The sequence below is a fragment of the Lactuca virosa genome, chromosome 9, assembly GCF_052849685.1.
Source record: "Lactuca virosa cultivar CGN04683 chromosome 9, Lactuca_virosa_CGN04683_v6, whole genome shotgun sequence".
In the NCBI taxonomy this organism is placed as follows: Eukaryota; Viridiplantae; Streptophyta; class Magnoliopsida; order Asterales; family Asteraceae; genus Lactuca; species Lactuca virosa.
In genome coordinates, this window is record NC_136434.1 from 39,291,194 (window position 1) to 39,316,371 (window position 25,178).

Consider the following 25,178-nt stretch of genomic DNA (forward strand, 5'->3'; position numbering starts at 1 on the left):
TTTTAAAATGCGTTACTTATTTAATAAACGCGTTATATGGGTTGAGTTTAACCCACTAACTTGTGAACCCATATACATAAACAAATAACGCATGTTTTTATTTTTAGATACTCACGAGTCATCAACAAATAACGCATTCACTTTGTATAAATATTTTCATTTTTTAATTTTATTTGGATGTTAATGACTTTATGAATTTATATTGAAAACCTCTTTTTGATGTTAATTACTTTAATCATTTTATGCTTTATGTTGAAAAAACCTTAATTTTTAAAATGTGTTACTTATTTAATAAACGCGTTATATGGGTTGGGTTTAACCCACTAACTTGTGAACCCATATACATAAACAAGTTATATGGGTTGGGTTGGATTGAGGTTTCCAACCCACCAACCCGTATATTATATAGGTTGAATTTAATTTATGTTTTTTGACCCGTCAACTCGTAATCCGCTAATCCGAACCCAAACCGATTGTCAGACCTATTTAAAAGTCATGAAGAATCACTAAAAATAGAGAATAAAATCAGATAAAAAAAAAGTTTCAGCCAATGTCCATCATTAAACAACAAATAAAAAGAGCCCACTTTGTAATCTTTATGTTAGCCCATTCCAGCCAACGGGAGCCGGGAACTATTTTTCCTTAAAGTCCATAGATTTCACGTATCATATTTCGTGTGAATAAAATTATATAATATATATTAAAAACTAGATTATAATGTGCGAAAAACGCAGGCAACACATAAAATATATATATATATATATATATATATATATATATATATATATATATATATATATATATATATATATATATATATATATAGGTTTAGGTTCTATAAAAAACAAAAAAACCCTAAAAATCATAAAAATGCATAAAAAAATACTTAGAGATCACAAAAAATATTTTTGAATTTTTTTTATAAAAAATCGCAGGTTTTTGTTAAAATTCGCTGAAAAAAAAATAAAAAATCAATTTTTTTTTTTTTTTGTAAAAAAAAAAAAAGTTTTCAAAATTTTTTTCACCGATTTTGTATAAAAAGCTGCGATTTTTTCAAAAAATATTTCAAAAAAAAGTTTTGTGATCTCTAAGGATTTTTTTATGCATTTTTATGATTTTTAGGGTTTTTTTGTTTTCCAAATAACCCTTCCCTATATATATATATATATATATATATATATATATATATATATCATTTAGTAGATAAAACAAAAACATTTTAAAATGCAAAATAATTGAAAATTTTCGAAATTTTTTTTTTAATATTATTTTCAAAATATATATTTTCCAAAAAAAAAATACAGTTTTTTACATATTCTAGTAGAAAGTAGAATATTATAATATTCTACATATCTGGCAAATCTAGTACAATATTCTAACATTCTAAAAATTACATTAGAATATGTACAGTGTAATATTCTATTAGAATATTTCATGTATTTTTCAAAAAAAAAAAATGGTAATTTTTTTTAGGTAAATAAAGTTTCGAAAATAATAATTAAAAAAAGAATTTTTGGATTTTTCCTTTTATTTTGCATTTTAAAATTATTTTTAGATTTGGTCTCACGGTCTCACAAAATTAGCATGGTCTCAAATGAACCTGAACATATATATATATATATATATATATATATATATATATATATAAAGGTATAAAAATGTTGTACAATAATTAAAAAAAATTAATGTTATTGGAAATATTAAAAGTCTAGAAAATACAATGAAATCGGTAAATATTTATAATCATTGAATGACATTTTTGTACACATCATTTTTTGTTTTATTAGTTGAACGGTCTTTCTTGTCACATATGAGTACATTCAAACATTTTTCACTTGTGATACGGGAAACAACTACATATAACTGACCATTAGTGAAGACGGGTCTAAGCAAGTATAATCCAACATTTGATAATGATTGTTTGTGACATTTGTTAATGGTCATAGCAAAACAAACAGCTACAAGGAATTGCCTCCGATAAAAATGGAATGGGATTCTTTTATCAGACGGAGTTAACTTCATGTAAGGTATATAAATAGTATCGTTGAAGAATCTACCAAATATGATTCGATGTTCAATAACGTGTCTTCCAAGCCTTATAATTTGTAATCTAGTACCATTGCACAATCTTTTGGTTTGGTCGGTATTACGAAGTAACATGACTGGAACACATGTTTTTAGTGTAAGTTTATGGTTGGAAATTCCAAAAGCCTTAAAACCATTCAACACCTCTAGAGAGTATATTGATTCCTCAAAAGATTTGTGTGACTCAGTCTCACATAAATAATCTAAACTCATATATGTTTTCCCTTCATATTTCATCAATTCTAACATGTAGTCGTTGATAGTATCGACTTCTTCATTTGTTGGGACCAAAATAGCTTTATCTTGAAAATACCATGGATCATCAAGATGGTTTTCAAAGGATGAATAAATGGTGGATACAATTGAATGAATATGGTCATCTGTATAGCGAACGATAACATCTTCTGGAAATTCAACTTCAGCTTCACCGTCATTAGGGCCACCAATGGTACATTTTTTGGGGTGCAAAGCTCTCTATGGGATGATAATGTATATGGCTTTCCCTTATTCGATATAGAAGGTGATTGTGAAGGTGTTAGAGAAGGTGGAAGGCTTCTCATGTAGAAGGCCTTATGGGTTGAGCTAGCTTATAAATACTAGTTTAATATTCTTTGTAGGTTGAGAGAGCTTCCATATTTTGTATAAATGAGTAGTTTAGAGTTAGATAGATAGAGAGAGTATTGTATACAAGCATGCACATGCTTATATAAATTTTGTACTACTCCATTATCTATATACTTGTGTTAAATGTTAATTCGTGTCTTTTCAATTATGCATTTCTTAATCCCGCAATTGTCATTTCCATGGGATCCTACATTTGGTATCAGAGCTTAATCTTGGAGGTTTAAACAACTATTTCAAGAACAAAGATTCTAAATGACAACATTTTTGCGTAATCGACGAAAGATTTGAAATCTTTGGTGAGTCTCTCCATTGGATCTATTTTCTTTTCATGCCAAATTTGTTGATCCAATTAATATTTTTTCTTCAATTAATCGAGCCCAATCACGTTTACTATTCATTAATCCTTATGTTTAGGACCAAAATGATAATATGTCATTGTTCATTTGTTAGCCCAATATAATCCATTTGTTACTGGTCATTCGATTCAAAACGTTGTCCAAAGACATTTTGATCAATTATTTGCTTCTTCGTTCGCAAAATCCAGTTCACGATTCAAATTTTCTATGAGATTTGCTCATTCATTCATGTCGCATCTTCTATAATCAAGTTTTCATAATTACTTCACAAAATTTCACTTCATAACAATTTGGTTCTTGAAATTGAACTTTTTGTTGGATCGACAAGTTGATTTCCATGGATATTTGTTCACACTTTCATTCAAAATCGATTATTTAATCACGATTTCTTCTTGAGTATGTCTCGTGAATTATAGTTCTTAAAATCATCTTGTAGATAGATCGATTAAGATTTCAATCAAGTATTTTTGTTTGATTCAGTGATTGATAAATCGATTCAGTAACTTTCATGTGCGATTGGATTCAAACTTGATTTTGTACAGGATATTTAAAAAAAAATTAAAGAAGAGTTTTGATTCAATATTAATGATTTGGATGAATGGATTTGATTATGGAAGTAAAATATGTATTGTTCCTTAATTGAGAAGAGAATTAGATGCGAAGCAAATAACAGGTCTATGGTTAAATCGAACAAATGAATAACAATGAAAGAACACGATGAGTTTGTTAATTTTGTGTGTTTGATATGAAATTTGATATTGAGAAGATGAAGTAGGTGTTTGTCGATAGTTGGATTTGAATGGTCAAACGAATTGTCAAAATCGGTGTTCTTGATGAATTTTGAACGAAGGAACTATCAAAACGAAAGCTAAAACTATGAAGATTATTTGGGTTGATGATTGGTACGATGGCAGTTGGTACGATAGTCTCGCAAGTAGAATTCATATGTGTATCTATTCGCACTTGTTGGTCAAACAATAAAAGTCAAAATTGATAGCTTCATAGTTCGCAGTTGAAGGTCTCGTAATTGAAATGATGTGTCACAGCAATGGAATCGTATTTGAAGTTTTGCAATTGCTGGATTTAGCAAGTCATCCCGTTCTCGCATCAGACACGCAATCGGAACGAAGGTCTTGCAGATGGTTTGGTCCCATAGTTTGTTGAAAAGTTCGTATCAGAATCTGCATTGTACTGATTGAGTGTCGCAGTATGTTTGATAAATACTGGTGTCAATCTGGGTATGTGTATCGTAACGAATGTTTGATAGCGAAGGTCGAACTCCATGGAGGACATTGATTGGATAGCGAATACTTGAATAACGAATGTTGGGTATCGATTTTGGATGTCGATACCTTGCGCCCGCGGATGCTCTTAAGAGCAGGGCGCCCCCGGAGAAGGCCCGGCCCCGCCAGGGGCGCCTTCTATTCCGCGACAAAGTTTAACGGCTCCAGGAGACAAGGGAGATGCTCATAACATTATCACATGAACCAATCGTTGGCTCTGACATATCAAGGAGCACGATTACCCAATCAGTGTCCCTAATCCTATCAGGTCTGATGCCTTTGTCCTATACGGACTAGCAGATAGCCTCAGTATAAAAGGCCACCTCCGGTGCCTTGGAAAGTAAGTTGCTCTCTCTCAATTCACTCTAAAATACACCAAAGTTTATCCACTGACTTGACCGTCGGAGTGTTTTCCTAAGAGCCTCCTCCCGGAGAACAGCTGACGGTTTCTTCTCATTGTGACCTTGCAGGCTCATCGGAACAGTTAGAGGCACAAGGCGTTGTCGTCCGGTGACCAGGTCGCATCAGTCCAAAAACAACAAAAATAGTTAAAATTGATCTCAAACCTACTATTTTCAATACCAAATATTAAATGACTCGATGGATTAAGAACTTGGACAAATTGACTTAAAAACATTACTCTTCTTCACATTAAGCTCATAAGAAGAGTCTAAAGGTTGAATCTTTAACAAAACACCATTAAGAACTTAAATGACACAAAACATGGCTAGAAATGGAAGTTCATATCAGCCCCCATTGATTCGTGGTGGCATGGTGGTCTAATGATGGTCATTAGTTGAAAAAAACTTCAAACCTAACTCATATTTACAAGGAAGATGAACTAGAAACTGATAATGAGATACTTGTAATATTGAACACCTTAGCTATGGATTTGATACACAAAGGACCTCACCACCACTTGGTACTACAGCGGTACTCCGACAGCCACCACCACTAGCAACAGTGGTGGTTCTTGGTGATGGTGGTGGATAAGCAAGGGTAAGAAAGAAAGCAAGAGTTAAAGAAGAAATAGTTACCAACCAATGATGTCAAATAACACTACCACCATCCTCTTCCTCTGACGTCTTCTCCGACGAAATGAGATAAGATTACGGGGACCCTCAGTGACAAAATCTGCCGAGTGGCAGCCTCCTCCCCCTCACGGTTTCTCTTTTTTTTTCTTGGCCCTCCTTCTCACTTTCGAACTCTCCCTCACTCATTGCACCTAAGAGCTACAGACACATACGAAAATCTCCAGCTAGGGTTTTTGGCCTTCAAGGAAGGATACGATGGTTGGTTAAAAAAAGACCTCCATATACTGTTTGTCGGGTTCTAGGGGGCATCAGGAGATAAAATCTGAAAAAGGGAAAAATGGTCCCTAGAGTTCGGTCTTTTGACGGGTTCTATCATAACTTGACTTCCTTCTACAAAAGAGGTTTCCAAAATTGCACAATACCCCCTGGACCTTTAAATTTAATTTATTATTATTATTATTATTATTATTATTATTATTATTATTATTATTATTATTTACCCTTATTTATTTATTTAATTAACACCAACATTAATAAAATATCTATATAATTATCTTTTACTTAAAAATCTATTTAAACTTATTTAAGTCGGTTATGAAACCATTTAACCTACTCAATTCCTTTTATTAATAATTAAAAAGTTAATAAATTATTATTTTTGTTTATGTAATAATCCTTAAACTCATTCCAGTTAATAACTAGTTGAATGGTAAACGGGGTGTTATAGGTTTCACACTCCAAAGTGACCTTAAAAATCGTGGCTTTATGGACTTGCATGTCCAATACATGCCTATTCCGTTTTAGGTCAAAAATAGGGTTTAATGACCAAAATCTCATGCATGACATCAAAACTTGATTATAATTCAAATCCAAGGCACTAAATGATCATTTTGACCTAGAGATTCATAAAGTTGCAAACTTTATGAGATCCCATTACTTAAGTCCATCAAAATCATGGAAGAAGGGGACAAAAACTAGAGATCTAGCAACATGGCAAGAAAAGGTTGAGTCTTGGGCACTCACCAAGGTCCAAGAGATAAGCTTAGCTGGAGAAATGATGCTTACCAATTAACTACCTCACCAAAAACTTCCTTCTCCTTCTAAAATCACCAAAAGCACCAATAATGAGCTCACAACTTCAATGGAGGCTAGGGTTAGGGTTTCTGAGGTTGGGAGGAAGATAGAGGCTGAAACCCTAGCCTTAATGTTCCTTATATAGGGTCCGAGACCCGAAAATTAGGGTTTTCACTAAAAAGCACCCTCCACGTCGTGGTGCCTCAAGACCATGCCGTTGTGGGTCTTTAAAATCTTGCAATCCAAACTGATACGCCATGTCGTGGTGATACTCCACCATGCCGTGGCCACCCCTTTTAAAGCAAATACAAAGAAGTTGATTCGTACCTGGACCAGATGTTACACACACACATACACACACACACACACACATATATATATATATATATATATATATATATATGAAAGACAAAATAGGGTAATTTGTCTAGAATGTCGCTTTTGTCCTTATTTTATAAAAATTCTAGAAAAATCACAGGGAGTCAGAATTAGGATCCGTAAACTATTAAGGTTTATAAATTGAGTCTACTTTGTCCCTTATTTTTTCCGTAACCTGATATTTACCCTAACTAAGGTAAAAATGACCGTTTTTATAGACTTGTCTGAAAAGGATTGCAATGATATGCAGTTTCGCAAAAATCTTAATAAATTTTATAAAGATCATATGAACGTGTACAACTAGTACATGAAAATGTATCGACTTGAACTACTTGCATACAAAGCATTTTTGCAAACTATAGGGTTTAAGATGGGCAAAACATGTCTCAAACATACCACAATTTTTCACATAAATTCATAACATTTTGTATTATGTTTTCAAGAGTGTTTTTGCATAAACGAAATATATGAGCACATGTATCCCCCCCCCCCTAAGATATGTAAAAACATTAAAAAGGGGCCATAAGCACTCACCTTAAATGTGCATATCCGGTTTAGATGTGAGATTGTGATTGTGTTTGAGAAGCACTGCGAAATACCACAACTAGCAACCAACTTTTGAACCCGGTTTGGACTTGATTTTAACCCATAAAATAATATCAAAACTTTAAGTATAGAGCTTATAAAAACACCACAAAAGATTTTCAACACAAAGGTGGTATAAGGTGGTGGTAGCCGAGAGGTGGCTGGGGGTGGTGATCTTCGGTGGTGGAGTGATGATTCTCGGTGGGGGTTTTCTAGCTAAGAAAATAGTGGAATGGATAGGGGAGAGTAAGGGAGGAAGTGGCTGATGAATTTTGTATGGAATGAAGACCCAAGGCCTCCTTTTTATGGCCTAATTGAGCTCTCACATGTCTATGCATGCCATACCTCTTAGGAAAGTCAAACACTTCAACATACCCATGCCTTGTACCTTTCGAAGAAGAGTGTATCAAAAGATGTAAGGTGATGGAAGATGGAAGAGGTAGAGCACATGGAAAAAGGGGGAAAAGGGGTTCATTTGATGATTTTGATCCTTTCTTTCAAGCCTTGCAAGTACAATGGTGGTGTCACACTTTCAAAAAGTCCAAAAAATGCTTCTAGTTTTGCATGCCAAAATCCTGACACCTAATATTTTTTTCGAAAGTGGAAAATGATAGAGCCGAGATCAAAGATTTCAAAAAACCTGAACGGATTAATTTTTCAAGTTGTAGAACTCTGGGAATTCACGTTTAAAGATTCGCGTTAATGACCCGAAGCGTCCGATTTTTTGACATTTGAAAATACTTTTGCTAAAAACATTTCGAGTATGGAATTAAATAATAGACCATAGTATGAGTCCAAAAACGCTCTCAGAATTTCCATATGAGGTGTGCAAGTGCCTCAACGGATAGAAATAGTTTTAGTAGTTCAAAGAAAATAAATGTTTTACTGGTTTGTTTTCTTATAACTGTTGTATCTTTTTCATACGAACTATGTCTTGGACGTTCTTTGTATTTTCAGGAATAGGGGAACATGTACTACGATACTAGAAAGTTTGTTTTGCTCACAATTCCTTAATAAGAATTTTCAGTTTTTTAGACGCATTAACTAGGGTTGCAGTTTGTGCTTTGTGATTCGTATGAGATTTTCCACAAACGGAAGTAAGATACCATTTCGTATCTTATTATCATTGTAATCACACTATTTATTTTTCAAAATATGCATAAAGCTTAATTGGTCAGGTTACAGAAAATTCGTGATGAATTGACTGTCTACAGTTTTGAACATAAATTTCGAGATGTCACATTTCTCTATTAATCTCAAGGAAATACAAGTTTTTTTAATATTTATATGGTATCAGGAGCCAACTAATTTTTCTCCCTTTTCTATACGTCTCCTCCACCACGATGACTCAACCTAATTCTTCCCTCTTTGTGACATCCCCATTTTCACGGCCAGAAAAGACCGATTTTGTTTATGCTTTATAAAAATCAGAGTATCTCTTTTAAGAAAAACGTTGCGAAATTTGTTCCCAGAAAAACATGATAATTACATTATCAAGGCATTTCCGAAGAAATGTATTTTTATTCATTTTAAAACATTTGGGATGTCATCGTCAATACAGAAACATAAGCATAAACAGAACTTACACTCATTATCACTAGTGATTTATATCTCCTTAATCTCTCAGTGTAATGTGACTTCATATCAACACCTGAGATATAAATAAACTGAGTGGGTCAGGTTGGGAAACCTGGTGAGTACATAGGGATTTCAATCCTACAATGTTATAACATATATATAAAAATTCACACAATATACGATTTCCCCATATATATAATCGACTCTTACCCCACCCCGTCAATCCTCACAACGAGACTATCCATACTCACAGACCTTAAATTTTACCTCTTACTCCGGATCCAATCCATGCTCTCGAGTCCTTGATTGTACCTATTCCATACTCTCGGATGAGGGACAATTGGTCTGTGTCTAAATCCATACTCTCGGATTAATGATAGATGACTATGTCCTGTCCATACTCCCGGACTAAGGACAACTGACTATGTCTTAATCCATACTCCCGGATTAACGACAGTTGATTGAGTCCAATCCATACTCTCGGACTAGGGACGAATAAATATGTCTAATCCATGCTTCTGGATCAATGACATGTTTAAGGGTTCTATTCCCTGTATATATCTCACTCGCACTCATAAGGAGATACTACCCAATGACCCTCATAACAAATTTTAGGTTTACTCATTAACCTAAATCATTATAAATAACCAGGTATGTTCTTTAACACGTAATTCAGACAACATCAAATAATTCGCACATAAACATATATTTAATACATTCAATCAATACTTGTATTAAAATCATGTTCATGAAAGGGACTATGCACTCACCTGATAAGGTGGTGACTTGGTACTCGGACAGCGCTTCGTTACTCTTAAAACAATTTCCTTCGACAAAACCTAGTATCATTACCACTAGGGTTTAGTTTAATATTCACCGAGACTAATTAATAGTCTAGCTATTATTATTATTATATAAGCGTTAAACAACACTATATAACTCATAATAATAGCCCAAATAATTATTTTAAGGTCTTAATAATGTTACTATAATTAATTAGAAGCTATATTAAAAATTGCATAGGCGTAGCTCACTTACAGCGGGTTTTAAAGAAAACCGGGCCTTGCTCGGAGCAGTGTTTCCGAACCGAAAGACCCTTTTTCTCGGGACTCCGGGAGCCTCGGGGCTTCCTTCGGGTGCTAGGGGTTTTACCTAGGGTTTGGGGGGGGGGGGGTTAGGGGGTAGTGAGAGAAAGTAGAGAGAGAAAGTTGTGGTGACTTTGTGAGATAATATGGCAGCCCTCGCAGCCCTTTTATAGGCTGGTCCTCGGACGTACGCTGGGCGTACAGGTCCTCGGACGCGGGGGGGTAGCCTCGGTCATACAACACATGTCGCGAAGGGGGTGGGTCATCGTGGACGTCTCGGAACCGCAGAGGGCAGCTGTACACGGCGCGTACCCGAGCTCGGACGCTGGGCGTACCGAAGGCCAGGTGTCATGATCCGAAGCGAGCCCTGTGATCAGCATTGGACGGCTGTGATTCAGCCACGTCATCATCCTCGCACCAGCTTCGCAAATTCGAGTTCCAACTTCAAAAATTCGTATCTTCCTCATACGAGCTCCGTTTTCGACGTTCTTTATATCCACGCGTAGGCTGGAACGTACTCTACAACTTTCGTTTAGACTTCGTCGGCTAATTTTGAATTTATTTTAAAAGTTATGTTATTAACAGGCCGGGACAAGATTGGTCCGTTAAAATCTCATAACTTCTTCATCCGACGTCCGTTTTCGTCTATCTTTTTATCGTTACGCTACTATTAACGAGATCTTCGATTCTCGTATAGGTTGTGTCGGCTAAAAACCACTCGATCTAATATTCGAATTCCGGGCTATACATTGCTAAGCCAAAACTTCGAAAAATCATAACTTCCCCATACGAAGTCAGATTTGGGCGTTCTTTTTATGGACGCTCTTGGTTTAACGTATTCTACGACTTTCATTTAGGTCGCTAAGGCTAAAAATCGCTCTATCGTAAATTCACTATTTACGCTTCCCGGTATTGTGTCGGTTCCGTCGCGAAACTTCGACGTGTCATAACTTCTTCGTTATAACTCGGATTTCGGCGTTCTTTATATGTACGGAACCCTTGTAACATATACTATAACTTGGTTGAGATTATTTATTCTGAATAATCTTTTGTCGAAAAGTCGTTTTCGACCCCTATTACCTCTAAATTGACTAGCCCGGACCTACGGGCGTTACAATTATCTCCCCCTTAGGATGATTACGTCCCGGAATCATCAACGAAACAGGGCTCACATGATGACTATACGTTATCTCTTCATCCTAGGTAATAATCGTAACTTTTATGTCGCTTTGAACAAGTATCTAACTCTTGGACTTCTTGACTACAGGTGGTGCTCGATCTTGCACCTGCTCCATATCTCACGTTAGACTCCAAATTATGACCTTCAAGTCACAATCTCGATCCTCACTGGAGGCTCCTTCTTCTTCTTAACAAACTTAAGATAAGTTATCTTATTACTACAATGGATCGATGTGTCATATTCTAATGACCTGTCATCATATGTTGCAACGCTTAGACTTAGGTCTTTTAGAGTCTTCCAGAACAGGCTATACCTTCCTTCATGTTCTAATCACATCTTATAAGGTAGCATTTCTAGCTACAAGCAATTATCGCGATACCTCTACTGATTGCTTTGATTGTCTTTCACTTCAAGCTTTTCGCTTAAGTCAGATGCTACATCGGACTTGGTTCTCTGAACTATTTAACATACTTATCGTAGTCGGACTCAATTCGATATGACCGCTAGGGTCGGAATAACAATCATCTTCTTAGTCATTACCGAAACGATGGTAACGACATACTTGAATAAAACGGTATCAATTACTAGCTTCTTGGTAACCTTGTGACCTTCCCTGATCCAAGTGCGAGTCCTGTGCTTCCGGTAGTATAGGCCTCTACTACCATTCACACCTACTCATACTCGTCCCAAGTATTGTCCCACAGTTTTCCAAGTCACCATACAAGAAAATCACATAACAACTTAACACATCAAATATCAAAACGAAGGTTTTATATTATTCCTTGAAATGATTACATAGGTGTTCAAGTTCACCCTAGACTATGCCTCTAACTGGCTACATCATACGATATTATGGCTACTGCATAACTCGATCTTCGGATATGAAGTCCTCATCCTTGATTCCTCGCGTTGTCATTTGCTTCGTCAAGGATCATCTGAAATGCTCTTGCCTTTGGCTTTGGCGGCATATTCGGCTTTGTAGCTTCTTCTTTCCTTGGGCAGTCTTGCTTGAACTGTCCCTCTTCACCACACTTAAAGCAGACTTCTCTCTTGGCTGTGCATTCGCTGGCATAATGACCAGTCTTCCCGCATTTAAAGCCGGTCATCTCTTTAGAGCATTTCCTAATGTGCTTCTTTCTGCACTTGTCACACCATTGCGCTCCTTCTTCGAACCAGACTTCGAGAATTTTCTCTTCTCGTCGGACCTTGAGGATCCTTCAAACTTTCTCTTCTCGCCAACCTCCATCTTGCTGGCGGCTCTTCCCTTGATCATATCTTCAACAGACTTGGCAGCCCAGATAGCTGCCTCCAGAGTAGGTGCCTGACGTACTGGCACCGCATACTCCCATGGAAGTCCCTTTGCGTACTTGTCAATTTTTGTCAGCTCGTCCGGGACAAGGCGCAAAACAAACTCCATCTTGTCCGTGAAATTGTTGGTGTATTCATCGATGGTCATGCTTCCTTTCTTCAAGGTTAGGAATTAGTTCTCTAGCTCGAGCAGGTTTTGGGCTGAACAATACTTACGTTTGAACTGCACCAAAAACTCTGCCCATGTTAGTTGCAGGGGCTCATTGGGGCTTAAAGTCTTCCCCAGGGTATTCCACCAACGAACAGCACCTCCTCGGAACTGTCGCACTGCAAACGTGGTTTGTAATTTGCCTCTGCAACCACATGTCATGAAGGCTAAGTCCATCTCTGAGATCCAATCCATGACTCCGATCGGATCTTCCTTCCCAGTGAAATTCGATGGCTTGCAAGTTAGAAAATCTTTGTACTTGCATCCATTCCTCTCGACTCCTTCATCTTGATTGTTCCTCCTAATCACCGGTGGATCAGCTTGACCAACGGTCCTGCTGTCGTTCCCTTCCTCAGACTGCCCGTCATTCAGCTCGGGCTGTTCAATAGGCATCGTAAGTTCCTCTCGAGTTTGTTGAAGTAAACGCCTTGTTTCCTCCATTTGACGATCCAACATCATCTGGATCAACGCTTGCACTCCGGCCATCGTGATTGGCTCAGGAGCGGCTACTACAACAGGTATTTGCTCAATCGTTGGTGGTTGATTCCTGTTTCCATTCACATTCCCAGCTCCACTGCGGGTTCTTGCCATTTCGATCTATTCACCAATTTAAACGTTCGGTGTGTAGCGACGAGAATTTAGATAAGAAAGATTTTATTTACGATCGACGTGTAAATCTCCTTATCACTCCGAAAAGTTACATGCCAGTTCTAATACCGTAATTAAACGTTTAGAAATCTGAACACATAAAGTTTCCAGATCCGGCCGGCAACAGACCATAGATCCGTTCATATAATGCATATCATAAATCATTTAGCACATAAACGCATGTTAGGCATTTTCCCTAAATAAGCTAGTGCTTGTGTATATTCAAGTGTATTACCTAAGACACATTCCTCACAATCATTGCTTAGCATTCTAAGTTTAAGTCTAGAAATAAATCCATATTCCTAGTTCGCTTAAACTAATGCTCTGATACCAACTGTGACATCCCCATTTTCACGGCCAGAAAAGACCGATTTTGTTTATGCTTTATAAAAATCAGAGTATCTCTTTTAAGAAAAACGTTGCGGAATTTGTTCCCAGAAAAACATGATAATTACATTATCAAGGCATTTCCGAAGAAATGTATTTTTATTCATTTTAAAACATTTGGGATGTCATCGTCAATACAGAAACATAAGCATAAACAGAACTTACACTCTTTATCACTAGTGATTTATATCTCCTTAATCTCTCAGTGTAATGTGACTTCATATCAACACCTGAGATATAAATAAACTGAGTGGGTCAGGTTGGGAAACCTGGTGAGTACATAGGGATTTCAATCCCACAATGTTATAACATATAGATAAAAATTCACACAATATACGATTTCCCCATATATATAATCGACTCTTACCCCACCCCGTCAATCCTCACAACGAGACTATCCATACTCACGGACCTTAAATTTTACCTCTTACTCCGGATCTAATCCATGCTCTCGAGTCCTTGATTGTACCTATTCCATACTCTCGGATGAGGGACAATTGGTCTGTGTCTAAATCCATACTCCCGGATTAATGACAGATGACTATGTCCTATCCATACTCCCGGACTAAGGACAACTGACTATGTCTTAATCCATACTCCCATATTAACGACAGTTGACTGAGTCCAATCCATACTCTCGGACTAGGGACGAATGACTATGTCTAATCCGTGCTTCTTGATCAATGACATGTTTAAGGGTTCTATTCCCCGTATATATCTCACTCGTACTCATAAGGATATACTACCCAATGACCCTCATAACAAATTTTAGGTTTACTCATTAACCTAAATCATTATAAATAACCAGGTATGTTCTTTAACACGTAATTCAGACAACATCAAATAATTCGCACATAAACATATATTTAATACATTCAATCAATACTTGTATTAAAATCATGTTCATGAAAGGGACTATGCACTCACCTGATAAGGTGGTGACTTGGTACTCGGACAGCGCTTCGTTACTCTTAAAACAATTTCCTTCGACAAAACCTAGTATCATTACCACTAGGGTTTAGTTTAATATTCACCGAGACTAATTAATAGTCTAGCTATTATTATTATTATATAAGCGTTAAACAACACTATATAACTCATAATAATAGCCCAAATAATTATTTTAAGGTCTTAATAATGTTACTATAATTAATTAGAAGCTATATTAAAAATTGCATAGGCGTAGCTCACATATAGCGGGTTTTAAAGAAAACCGGGCCTTGCTCGGAGCAACGTTTCCGAACCGAAAGACCCTTTTTCTCGGGACTCCGGGAGCCTCGGGGCTTCCTTCGGGTGCTAGGGGTTTTACCTAGGGTTTGGGGGGGGGGTGTTAGGGGGTAGTGAGAGAAAGTAGAGAGAGAAAGTTGTGGTGAATTTGTGAGAAAATATGGCAGCCCTCGCAGCCCTTTTATAGGCTGGTCCTCGGACGTACGCTGGGCGTACAGGTCCTCGGACGCGGTGCGTAGCCTCGGTCGTACAACACATGTCGCGAAGGGGGTGGGTCATCGTGGACGTCTCGGAACCGCAGAGGGCAGCTGTACGCAGCGCGTACCCGAGCTCGGACGCTGGGCGTACCGAAGGCCAGGTGTCATGATCCGAAGCGAGCCCTGTGATCAGCATTGGACGGCTGTGATTCAGCCACGTCATCATCCTCGCACCAGCTTCGCAAATTCGAGTTCCAACTTCAAAAATTCGTATCTTCCTCATACGAGCTCCGTTTTCGACGTTCTTTATATCCACGCGTAGGCGGGAACGTACTCTACAACTTTTGTTTAGACTCTGTCGGCTAATTTTGACTTTATTTTAAAAGTTATATTATTAACAGGCCGGGACAAGATTGGTCCGTTAAAATCTCATAACTTCTTCATCCGACGTCCGTTTTTGTCTTTCTTTTTATCGTTACGCTACTATTAACGAGATCTTCGATTCTCGTATAGGTTGTGTCGGCTAAAAACCGCTCGATCTAATATTCGAATTCCAGGCTATACATTGTTAGGCCAAAACTTCGAAAAATCATAACTTCCCCATACGAAGTCAGATTTGGGCGTTCTTTTTATGGACGCTCTCGGTTTAATGTATTCTACGACTTTCATTTAGGTCGCTAAGGCTAAAACTCGCTCTATCGTAAATTCACTATTTACGCTTCCCGGTATTGTGTCGATTCCGTCGCGAAACTTCGACGGGTCATAACTTCTTCGTTATAACTCGGATTTCGGCGTTCTTTATATGTACGGAACCCTTGTAACATATATTATAACTTGGTTGAGATTATTTATTCTGAATAATCTTTTGTCGAAAAGTCGTTTTCGACCCCTATTACCTCTAAATTGAGTAGCCCGGACCTACGGGCGTTACACTCTTGAATCTTGCAAATGCCACCCCTTCTACTCTCAATCTTCAAACACCATCAATCTCTATCAAACTTGACCGAGACAACTATTCTCTATGGTGATCTGCCATTGTATCTATACTTGAGACTTTCAATATCGAAGCCTTCATCTTCGATCCCAATCTGCCATTGGAAAACACATTTGTTACCAGTGAAGCTAGAGTTGTCACCACTGAATCAAATCCCAATTCCATTCAATGGAAGCAACAAGATCGCTTTGTTCTCTTATGGCTCAAGTATACTATTTCCAAACATGCCCTAGATCTTGTCGTTCGGGGCACCTAGCCTCACATGTCGTTCGGGGCACCTAGCCTCACATGGCTTGGCTATCAATTGACGAAAGTTCAACTACATACCCTTATTCAAGGGTCTCTCTCTCTATATGTTGGAATACCTTTAACAAAAATGATCTCTGGTTGATTCTCTTGCCAAGAACCTTGATCCCATCTTAGAAGAGGATTTGATTAGTTATATCTTGTGACGTCCCTACTTTTACGACCATTTTAAAACTTTTTCTTTATGATTATTTTAAATCAGAGTAATCCTTATAAATGTTAAATTTGGTCCCGTAAAAGTATTTCCGAATAAGTGTTTTTTTCATTGATTTTATAAAAACCTTGGGATGTCATAACTGATACAAAACATACGCATAAACAAACCTTACAATATCTTAGACTAACAACCTACATCTCCTTGAATCTCTCATCGTCCATGTAACTTTGTACCGCTGCATGTGATACAAAAAAGTTGAGTGGGTTAGGATGGGAAACCTAGTGAATACATATGGTTTTCAACCGAGAATAATATAGCTAATATGTTTAATTATCAAGCAATTAACCCGATTACCCACCCTTGTTTTCTTATTTATACTTCCCTAAGGATCTATCCTAAGGGTCATCTTAGTCATCGTTGCTGACAGTATTGTTACATGGATTTCTCTACAATACATTGATGGGTTTTGAGCAAAACAACAATCCTATGGTGCACATGCAAAACCCTAAAGCTTTGGATCTTGGTTTCTCTATTGTACATGCAAATTTATCCAAAGCTTACAAACCCTAGATCTAGCATACAAAATCTGAAAATAACAACTAAAACAAGTTTAGATGATTACCTTTCACAAGTAGCAAGAATCTTCAACTTCAAGAGCTTAGTATCACAATTGTAATACCTCTAATGGCTTACAAACACCAAGGCAAGAAGATGATCTCGAAGAGAAGGAATGGAGGCTCCAAATTCGGCTCTAGAACTCTTGGGAATAAGTGGTAGCCCATTTTGGGTGCCCTAGGGTCCTTTATATAGGTGTGCTGCTAGGGTTTCAGTCAAAACCCTAATTGAATAGCTTAGGCCTTAAGCAGTCCAAAGAACCTTCTGGAATAAGGCCATGGACGAAATCATAGTGGGCTTCCACTCTAATTTTCGTCCCTCTTATATCCATAAGGATCTACAGCCCAACTCCAATTATCTTATAATTGGCAATACCAGTCCCCTTTATTTAATTAATCTCTATTAGCCACATAATTAATTCTTAATTAATTCTTGACCAATATTAACTAAACAATATGATTTATCTTTTAATATATTATTCTTATAATATATTAATAAACCATAATATCCTCTCTCTCCATTAATCATCCATTCAAGTTGCTTTGGTGAAGGCAACCCAAAAGGACCATGCTACAACCGGGTCAAGTACATATAAAATATAGTTATGGACTTAGACACTAATCCAACATACATGTCAGTAGGTTTTTTTCTATTTTCATTCCTAAGGGTTTGTCCTAAGGAATAGGCACGAAGTTCATCGCTGTCAGTGTTTATCTATTACGCACAAAGTCCATCGTTGCCAATGTTTAATTAATAGACACTAAGTCCATAGTTGCCAATGTTTATCTATTAGGCACGAAGTCCATCGTTGTCAGTGTTCTACGAGACTGTCATCAATTAGTCCAGTAGTTGTCACCTATTCTTTGCTAAGTGACTACATCATTGGTACACTAGTACCATTTCTAAAGTCGTGGCATCCTATCTTTGCCTACATACTATGACATCTTTCATTACCCTTAGTTACCCAATGTATAATACTTATAAAAATACATACACGGTATAAATCATATAAACTTATTTTTATAACATTTCACCTAACACATAACATCTTTTCACATAACCTAGTAATAACATCCAAGGAGGAAGAAGAAGATCATACTTTATTATTAGTTTGGTACATTACTACGTTTATAATTATGAAGATTACTTAATTAATTGTTACTATGAGTAGCTAAATCTAGCTGCTTTTGTTAGCTAGATGAAGCTTGAACTCATGAATTAGTTATTTGATTATGGATTTTTCGTGTTGGTTGAATGCTTGTGTTTGATTGCTAATACCTAGCATGTTAGAATTTGATACTTGAATTTCTTTAACTCATGTTCTGTGTAGTTTAGTGAATATTGAATTGCATGAACTTGACACCTAGTACTTTAGTGACCATTGAATTGCTAGAGCTAGGATCCAACTAATCTTAGTTAAGTGATTAAAGTATTAGTTTTGGCTGTGCTAGAGAACATATATTGTGACTATAATATTGTGTTTGTTTAGTCAATCGTACATAGCTCCAATAATAATTAATAATTGATTATGTGTTAAATTATGTGTGACCATGCATAGCTCTACATGAATTAATTCAACATTAGTAAATTTGGAATTGAATTGCTAATAATATATTAATTGGTAACCAACGGGAATTGTCCATAATTAACAGTTAACCATTGAGGGAAAGTGGATTCGAACTAATAGAAGTGTTTTTAATATTTGATTGATTAAGTTGTTGAGAGTTTAAGTTTGTCTAAACTTGCAAAATTAGATAAAAACCATTTTACATTTGCTTAGAATTTTAGGATAATTTAATAGTAAGTAGGTTAAATAATTAATTTCGTTCCCTGAGATCGATACCCGACTTTTGTGCTATACTATTTGCGAAAGGGTACACTGCCCTGGGTCGAATAACTAGTAGGATAGTAGGTAAAATTACGTGTAGCTATTAGGAAACATCAAGTTTTTGGCGCCGTTGTCGTGGAACGGCTTATTTGATTGTTAATTTATTTGCTTTAGGTTAATCGATCCTTTTTGTTAATCGATCCGTGCTGCTCGCGTCTCCACTGTAGACAACTAAAAAGCCCTGCTACCTACCGCAAGCGCCTCTGCTTGGCCCTGACAGTCGTCGGTGATCCTCATGGTCGCAGGGGCAGGTGCCATCACCTGTCCTGCTGGAAGCAAACTCGGACATTGGGCCTTCTTGTGGCCCCTCTGACTGCAATGGAAACATATTAGGTCTGATCCCTGAGTGGTGGTAGCAGTACAATCCCTGCTGAAATGACCAGTCCGGCCGCACTTGAAGCAGCCATAATCGCTACCACTACCACTCCTGCACGCACCCTCGTGCGTCCTGCCACACTTGCCACAACGACTGCGGCCCTGATAATCCCTCGATCTCCCATCCGACCCCTTGGGTCACTTGCATGAACCTGCAGTTACTTGAACCTCCTCCAGCTTCCTTTTCCTGAGGTGCTCCAGATCGATCTCCCTCTCCCTGGCCCGAGCAATCATATCCTCCAACGTCTTACAGCTGGACCTGCTCACAAATTCCCTGATGTCACTCCTCAGCATCTCGTGATATCGGGCCTTCTTCATTTCCTCATTCGCGACATACTGAGGAACAAGAAGAGCCCTATCCCTAAACTTGGCGGTGATTTCCGCCACTGTCTCTGTAGTCTGCCGCAAATCCTGAAACTCTCGTGCTAATTGTTGCACCTCAATCACTGGAGCAAACTTGGCCCTGAACCTGGTCGAGAAATCACTCCATGTCATCGCGTCCAAAGCGGCTTCATCCCCAATGGCATAACCAACCTCCTCCCACCAATCTCATGCTTTGTCCTTCAGAAGACAGGAGGCAAGTCGAACCTTGTCCCCCTCGGGGCACCGGCTCGTACGGAAAGCGTTAGCGACATCAGCCAACCACTTGCCGTTAGCAATGGGGTCCCTAGCCCCATGATAATCCGGAGCTCCACAAACTCTGAACTCTCAGAATGTCAGCGAACGCGCCCCCATCATGGCCATTATCTCAATACGAAAAACTCCCAACTTCTCATTCAGAAGCTCCAAAATATCCTCCTTGACCAAACATAAGATCACAGGAGTCTGGTCTAGAATATTGTGCGTAACCTCAGCTGAAATAAACTCCCTCATCAGCTCCTCAAGCTGCTCGGCTCCTGAACCTGAGCCTGATCCCTCTCCTGTGCCTGGTCCGCCCGCTGGTCTCTCACGCAACGTCACCATGCTGAAAACATTCCATAACAACCATTAGAATACACATCACTACCGAGGGATCACACACGTACTACAAGTTCCCTGGTTTTATCTCAGCCCTTCTTGAATCGAGTACAGATCCTCTGCATTCAGTAGTATGGGCCCCTACTACCTTCCACATCTATCCATACTTTCCTCAAGAATTGCCTCGACTACACCAAGTCCCTTTCACTGCTGCTAACACTTCTCCCAACACTACTCTCATCCTAGGCTTGCCCTAGGGTATCCTCTAACTCATTTCGTCCTCAGCTACTGAAGGACTTCCCAGTAATGTCAACTAGCTACCTCATGAATATAGCCACATACAACAGAGATCAGATAATCCTTCGAGTAAAAGACTCATCCCTAGAACGGTTGGACTCAAACAAGAGTTGCGCAATAGGGTCAAATCTTGTCACTCTGAGATTATCCAGCCTGTGCCACATGTGTCTTAGCACATTCACTTAATAGCTAACTCACATTACTAAGAGTGCCACAAAGCACAAAGCAAGCAGCATTCGGACAATAGGAAACAACTAACCATATACTCCAATCAACTATTCTATTTCCTACTTAGGAATCTGTAGTAGCATGCAATTCACAAAGCTCATACACATATAATAGGCACATAAGGCATCATCCAAGATCCTTAGTCCTAATCTATCACACAAATCTCATAAGCATATCATAACATAACATAGCTTGGATGGGTAATTTGGGGTACTTACTTGAGCTCGGCTGATTGCATGCACCACACCCTTTTCTCTTTTCAAAGTTCTTTTCTTTCTAAAATTTCTTTACGCTTTTTCTAAAACTCTTTTCTTTCCTCAAAATCCTTTTTACAAAAATCGATTTTTCCTTTTGAAAATTTCTATACCAATTCCTTAGTTTGAGTTCAGACACACCCGAGAGTGTATCCAAATCCCTCAAACCAAGGCTCTGATACCAACTGTTAACATCCCAAAAATCATGACCACAAATTTCATTTTAAATCATTAGTAAAAGCCATAGTTATCAACCATTTCATTCATAAACAGAACTGTTATATCAAATCAGAGTATAATCTCAAACATATTCTTTTTATATCAGAGTAAAACATCCCAGGCTAAACAAACAATGGTGTGTGCCATGCGATCACCCCGAGCTCCTCCCTCCGCTACCGGAAGTACCTGAAACCAAAATTGAAAACCGTAAGCACGAAGCTTAGTAAGTTCCCCAACCTACCACATACCACATACATAACCACATACTGGGCCCCCGCCCGCTGCATCGGGACTTGCCCGACATCGGACTAGCTCCGACATCGGGCCCCACCCGACATCAGGCCCCGCCTGGCATCGAGCCCGTTCGGTATACATATCTGTCTTTCATAGGCCCCACCTGTCTCCGGCCCCGCCCGCTAAACGTATACAACACATAATCATAGCACATAACACATAAGCTAAACACACTCTACTGTATTCCTGTACTAAGGCCTCGCCTATTTTGGGCCCCGTCCCTGTCCTGCTACTGGTGAGTCATGGAACCCCGTCCATGCTCCTGCTGATAGTAAGATACGGGCCCCCGCCCACACTCACCTCTCTCCTATCTCGGGCCTCGCCCCTGCTCTGCTACTAATAAGATACGGAACCCTGTCCATACTCTGCTAGTGGTGAGATACGAGACCTCGCCAACACTCACCTCCCTACCAGGCACATACGAGTATCACACAGACAACAAGTATAAACTATCATACAAACATTCCTCGGGCACCCGCCCGACATCGGACCTTGATCCAGAATCACATACTAGCATACAGTGCCTAGGGCTAACCCCCAGGTCTTCCTACTCATAAACTACATGGGTCGACATTGTGACTGTAGACCCATTCACACAGTGAGGAGGATCACCTCGCACTGCTGAACCCTGCTGATACTCCTCTGGCTGCTGACTGGCAAATTCCCGAACTGCGGACCCTTCGACTTCCCGAACTACCAATACCAAACATCACTTAGTCCAATACAATAATCCTTCTTAGGGTAAAATGACCATTCTACCCCTAGTCTAACTTGATCCATATCTAAGGCCCAAAACTAAGGCCCAATACTAGGTAAGCTTCCCAAGCCCACTAGTGGCCTACTAATGGCCCAATTTGCTAAATCGGGCCCAATCCCTCTAATGGGCCTTACCCTAAGCCCAAACATCTTCTTGGCCCACATCATCACACTTCTGCTGGCCCACTAAGGCCCAAAGTCCAAAGCATGGCCCAATCTGAGGCCCAATAACTCGAAGCCCAAACTGACAGAGTACGTGGGGCGTACACCCACGTACGCTAAGCGTACTAGGTAAGTGGTGAGTACGCTGGGCGTACCTGCACGTACGCTCAGCGTAACCCCCATGTTAAGCCCTTTTCTCATTAAGTTCTTAATACTCCACTTCAGAAGCTACAATTACAGATCCTGGTACTTTTCCACGTCTTAAACTATAAAGTCACTGACTTGGTGACTTCACTTGACCCAAACAAGCCCAAACTCCCAAGATGATCTTCCACTTCCATAAAGAGGGCTAGATCTCATGCATGAACCCATTTAGACGTTCAAGATGAAGACTTTACTGCTTATGGGGCCTTTTTAGCTCTGAGGGTGATAACCCTAAACTCAAACACTAGGTTTCATCATAAAGGTCCATTCTTTGGACCTAAAAAGGTCCAAAGCTCCATAAACCTAGATCTAAACTTCTATGAGGAAAGTTGGAAGCTTTATACCTTCTGGGGTTTGTAAATGAGCTGGAGAACTTGGATCCAAAAGCTCTTCCTTGATCAATGAGACTCCAAGATGATCACTCCTCTCCGAGAACACTAAAATGCACTCCAAAATGGCCTTACAAGCTCCAAGAACACTCAAGATGGTTTAGGGTTTTGTAGCAGCTCTTTAGGGTTAAATGGAGGCTGAACCTTGAGGGTATAATGTTCCTTATATAGTGGCACACCCTAAATTTAGGGTTTATGGACTCTGGACGTACGCTGGGCGTACGCCAAAAAGCAACCGCGACCATTTCTCTTATATTGTGGGCGTAACCCAGCTTACATAGGGCGTACCCACGCGCCTTCCACTTTGCATGCATGGTCCTCCTTGCCAACTTTTCCATTAAGGGACCATTAATGTCAATAACTTCAAAGTGCTATAACTCCTTCATTCTAAGTCCGTTTCTGACGAACTTTATATCCACGAAAAGGTGGTGAGAAGCCCTACGCTTCTAGCGACACACCTCGTCCCAAAAATTCTGAAATAAAAACTTCAAGACCCATAAAAGACCGAAACGCCCCTTGCCTCGGGCTCTGAAATCCAATAACGGATACTTTCAGAACATGGTGTTACATAAAACCTGCAAAAAGTTAAGTTTCTGCATTAGTTTTTATTTTTAGTACAGAACTCACGACGTGAGCCATACGCTCACGACGTGAGCGCAGTAGTTTTCGTTTTCTTTCGTTTTTCGTTTCTGTTTAGATTTTCCACGACAACACGACGTGGTGTGCCCTTTACCACGTCGTGGTAAGCAGTCAGTAGGCATTTTTAAGTAGGTTTTGCTCATTTTTACGTTTTTATTTTTGTTTTTGTTGTAGTAGTTCTTGACCCGAGGATTCAACACACCTTTTATACCACCACTTGAAGATCCATAGTCAACTCTTCACAAAATGATGGATAAAAACATAGGAGAAAACGAACCACCAAAGAATTCGCCTTTCAAAGACCTCAAATCAGTTTTTGGAAAGATGAAAGGAAAGAACGTGGGTGAGTCAAGCAGTCAAAAGAAGGACGAGAGAAAGATTGAAAGCTTTGAACAAAATCCTAATCCACAAGATTCCGACTACGAGACCGAACCCGAATTCGAATTAGAAAATAGTAAACCCAAAGACGAGCCGAAAAACGAGATGGCAAACATTGTTGATATGTCCATGGAGGCATATAAGAAGAGAATTCGAGAGGACACCGGTCCCAGTCTAGTGCAGCCCGTACTTCCAGCCACTGCCACATTTCAGCTGAAGGGACACATTCTGTCCGCACTAAAAGAAGTACCATTTTCTAGGAAGGATCATGAGGATGATTACAAGCACCTAGATGAAGTCAATGACATTGCTGACCACTTTAACATCCCAAATGTTCCACACACTATAGTTTTGCTAAGAATGCTTCCCGCTTCTTTCAAGGGAGCCGCTAAGGATTGGCAAAAGGCACTACCACCCGGTGCAATTACTACTTGGGCGCAGATGCGTGAACAATTTTTGGAACACTTTTGCCCACCTTCAAAGGTTGCTAAACTCAAGAAAGCTATATCAAATTTCGAGCAACAACCGGGGAGTCACTATACGAAGCATGGGAACGCTACAAGGGATTGATAAGGAATTGCCCCCAACATGACTTGAATGAGCAACAAGAAGTGTCTATCTTTTATGATGGGGTTAATGTCATGACAAGGTAACTCCTTGATTCTCAAAGACCACTGACTAAGAAAAATCTGGTTGAAATCTAGGAGTTAATTAAAGAATTTTCCAAGCATTCTCATGAGTATCATAATCCTAGACATGATGGGGAGAAGGGAATTGGTAGTGGAACTTATGAAGATATGGCAGATGTGCTAGCCATGCTAAATACTAT

The 25,178-nt window shown here is 38.8% G+C and overlaps 1 non-coding gene across 1 annotated transcript; it reads right to left on the minus strand.

Annotated features, from left to right (window-relative positions):
* Positions 1-24,838: 24,838 nt before the first annotated feature.
* On the minus strand, positions 24,839-24,944 carry LOC145141601 (small nucleolar RNA R71). Its single transcript, XR_013722795.1, has one exon. It is a non-coding gene; the product is annotated as a small nucleolar RNA R71 (small nucleolar RNA).
* Between the last annotated feature and the right edge of the window lie 234 nt (positions 24,945-25,178).